This window comes from Oncorhynchus kisutch, linkage group LG25 (genome assembly GCF_002021735.2).
Source record: "Oncorhynchus kisutch isolate 150728-3 linkage group LG25, Okis_V2, whole genome shotgun sequence".
NCBI lineage: Eukaryota > Metazoa > Chordata > Actinopteri > Salmoniformes > Salmonidae > Oncorhynchus > Oncorhynchus kisutch.
In genome coordinates, this window is record NC_034198.2 from 41,614,350 (window position 1) to 41,618,815 (window position 4,466).

Genomic DNA, 4,466 nt, shown 5'->3' on the forward strand with positions numbered 1-4,466 from the left:
TGGGGATAGCTGAGTTGACTACACTGACTGTGCCACCCTAAGCTGGCAGGCTGGCTAACAACCAACCTCAACTCTCATCTAGTCATGTGGTACAACCAACCTCAACTCTCATCTAGTCATGTGGTACAACTAGCCTCAACTCTCATCTAGTCATGTGGTACAACCAGCCTCAACTCTCATCTAGTCATGTGGTGTAACACCATAGTCTTCTCTCTCCCTTTCTGCATCTCACTCCCTCTCTCTCCCTCTCTCCCTCTCTCTCCCTCTCTCTCTCCATATCACTCTCCCTTTCTGCATCTCACTCCCTCTCTCTCCCTCTCTCCCTCTCTCTCCCTCTCTCTCTCTCTCTCTCTCTCTCTCTCTCTCTCTCCCTTTCTGCATGTCTCTCTCTCTCTCTCCATCTCTCTCTCTCTCCCTTTCTGCATGTCTCTCTCTCTCCCTTTCTGCATGTCTCTCTCTCTCTCTCTCTCTCTCCATATCTCTCCCCTTTTCTTCATGTCTCTCTCTCTCCCTTTCTGTGTCTCTCTCTCTCCCTTTCTGAATTTCTCTCTCTCTCTCCATATCTCTCTCTCTCTCTCTTCATATCTCTCTCTCTTTCTGCATGTCTCTCTCCCTTTCTTCTTCTCTCTCTCTCCCTTCATCTTTCTCTCTCCATATCTCTCTCCATCTCTCGCTCTCTCTCTCCCCATATCTCTCCCTTCATCTTTCTCTCTCCATATCTCTCTCCATTTCTGCATCTCTCTTTCTCTCCATCTCTCCATATATCTCTCCTTTCTGCATCTCTCTCTCCATCACAGGAGGTTTTTGGCAACTTAATTGGGGAGGACAGGCTTTGTGGCAATGCCCGGAACGGAATAGGTGGAATGCCATTTAATTCACTCCGTTCCAGCCATTATTATGATCCGTCCTCCCCTCAGCAGCCCCCACTGCTCTCCATATCTCTCCCCCATCATGTCTCTCTCTCCATATCTCTCCCCCTTCATGTCTCTCTCCATATCTCTCCCCCTTCATGTCTCTCTCTCCATATCTCTCCCCCTTCATGTCTCTCTCTGCATATCTCTCCCCCTGCATGTCTCTCTCTGCATATCTCTCCCCCTGCATGTCTCTCTCTGCATATCTCTCCCCCTTCATGTCTCTCTCTCCATATCTATCCCCCTCTCCATCCTTCTATCTCTCTCAATCTTTCTCTGGAGAGAGAGAGAGCGAGAGAGAGAGTGTTAGCTGAGTTGGTTTGGCATGCAGTCTTAGAAAATAAGGTTCCAGGTAGAACCATTTTTGGGTTCCATGTAGAACTCTGTAGAAATGGTTCTTCATGGAAGCCAAAACGGTTCTACTTTGAACCAAAAGGGTTCTACCTGGAACCAACAATGTTTTTTTTTTAAAGGGTTCTCAGCCAAGAACGTCTTTTATGTTCTAGATAGCCTGTTTTTCTAAGAGTAAAATGACAGGTCTGCTCTATTCACTTCCAACTGGGTATCTCTGGCTACAGTACTATTTATTATGTAGACGATGTGGAATCGGCATGCACTGGAAAATGGGAATCAGAGCTAATGACGACGTCTCAAACTCAAATTATATCACGTTTTCAGACGACACAACAGTGGTAGGTCTGATTACTAACAACGATGAGACAGCCTACAGGGAGGATGTGAGCGCCCTGGTGGACTGGTGCCGGGAAAAATAACCTCTCCCTCAACGTCCACAAAACAAAGGAGCTGATCGTGGATTTCAGGAGAGAGCAGACGGGACCACAGTGGAGAGGGTCAAAAAACTCCTCGGCTGCACATCACTGGCAACCTGAAACAAGTGTGGTGAAAACGGCGTAACAGCACCTCTTCAACCTCAGGAAGAAATTTGGCCCCTAAGACCCTCACAAAATTCTACAGACGCACCATGAAGAGCATCCTGTTGGTCTGTATCACCGCCAGGTACGGCAACTGCGCCGCCCGCAACCACAGGGCTCTCCAGACGGGTCAGCCCAACGCATCACTACACAGTACCCTGCCCATCGGGGGCACACTGCCTGCCCTCCAGAACATCTACAGTACCTGGTGTCACAAGGAGGCCAAGAAGATCATCAAGGACCCCCCGAGCCGTGGCCTGTTCAACCCGCTACCATCTAGAAGACCATCAAGGACCCCCGAGCCGCGGCCTGTTCAACCCGCTACCATCTAGAAGATCATCAAGGACCCCCGAGCCGCGGCCTGTTCAACCCGCTACCATCTAGAAGACCATCAAGGACCCCCGAGCCGTGGCCTGTTCAACCCGCTACCATCTAGAAGATCATCAAGGACCCCCGAGCCGCGGCCTGTTCAACCCGCTACCATCTAGAAGATCATCAAGGACCTCAGCCACCCAAGCCGCGGCCTGTTCAACCCGCTACCACCTAGAAGACCATCAAGGACCCCCCGAGCCGCGGCCTGTTCAACCCTCTACCATCTAGAAGATCATCAAGGACCTCAGCCACCCAAGCCGCGGCCTGTTCAACCCGCTACCATCTAGAATATCATCAAGGACCTCAGCCACCCGAGGCATGGCCTGTTCACCCCGCTACCACCTAGAAGATCATCAAGGACCTCAGCCACCCAAGCCGCGGCCTGTTCAACCCGCTACCATCTAGAAGACCATCAAGGACCCCCCGAGCCGCGGCCTGTTCAACCCGCTACCATCTAGAAGAATCACTGGCCACTTTAATAATGTTTACATACTGTTTTACCTACTTCATATGTAAATACTGTATTCTAGTCATGGTTCATCCTGTTGTCCACTTCATATATATATACTGTATTCTAGTTCATCCTATATAACTACTGCTGTCCACTTCATATGTATATACTGTATTCTAGTCATGGTTCATCCTGCTGTCCACTTCATATGTATATACTGTATTCTAGTCCTGGTTCATCCTGCTGTCCACTTCATATGTATATACTGTATTCTAGTCATGGTTCATCCTGCTGTCCACTTCATATGTATATACTGTATTCTAGTCATGGTTCATCCTGCTGTCCACTTCATATGGATATACTGTATTCTAGTCATGGTTCATCCTGCTGTCCACTTCATATGGATATACTGTATTCTAGTCATGGTTCATCCTGCTGTCCACTTCATATGGATATACTGTATTCTAGTCATGGTTCATCCTGCTGTCCACTTCATATGGATATACTGTATTCTAGTCATGGTTCATCCTGCTGTCCACTTCATATAGATATACTGTATTCTAGTCATGGTTCATCCTGCTGTCCACTTCATATGGATATACTGTATTCTAGTCATGGTTCATCCTGCTGTCCACTTCATATGGATATACTGTATTCTAGTCATGGTTCATCCTGCTGTCCACTTCATATGGATATACTGTATTCTAGTCATGGTTCATCCTGCTGTCCACTTCATATGTATATACTGTATTCTAGTCATGGTTCATCCTGCTGTCCACTTCATATGGATATACTGTATTCTAGTCATGGTTCATCCTGCTGTCCACTTCATATGGATATACTGTATTCTAGTCATGGTTCATTCTGCTGTCCACTTCATATGGATATACTGTATTCTAGTCATGGTTCATCCTGCTGTCCACTTCATATGTATATACTGTATTCTAGTCATGGTTCATCCTGCTGTCCACTTCATATGGATATACTGTATTCTAGTCATGGTTCATCCTGCTGTCCACTTCATATGGATATACTGTATTCTAGTCATGGTTCATCCTGCTGTCCACTTCATATGGATATACTGTATTCTAGTCACGGTTCATCCTGCTGTCCACTTCATATGTATATACTGTATTCTAGTCATGGTTCATCCTGCTGTCCACTTCATATGTATATACTGTATTCTAGTCTCGGTTCATCCTGCTGTCCACTTCATATGGATATACTGTATTCTAGTCATGGTTCATCCTGCTGTCCACTTCATATGGATATACTGTATTCTAGTCATGGTTCATCCTGCTGTCCACTTCATATGTATATACTGTATTCTAGTCATGGTTCATCCTGCTGTCCACTTCATATGTATATACTGTATTCTAGTCATGGTTCATCCTGCTGTCCACTTCATATGTATATACTGTATTCTAGTCATGGTTCATCCTGCTGTCCACTTCATATGGATATACTGTATTCTAGTCATGGTTCATCCTGCTGTCCACTTCATATGGATATACTGTATTCTAGTCATGGTTCATCCTGCTGTCCACTTCATATGGATATACTGTATTCTAGTCATGGTTCATCCTGCTGTCCACTTCATATGGATATACTGTATTCTAGTCATGGTTCATCCTGCTGTCCACTTCATATGGATATACTGTATTCTAGTCATGGTTCATCCTGCTGTCCACTTCATATGTATATACTGTATTCTAGTCATGGTTCATCCTGCTGTCCACTTCATATGGATATACTGTATTCTAGTCATGGTTCATCCTGCTGTCCACTTCATATGTATAT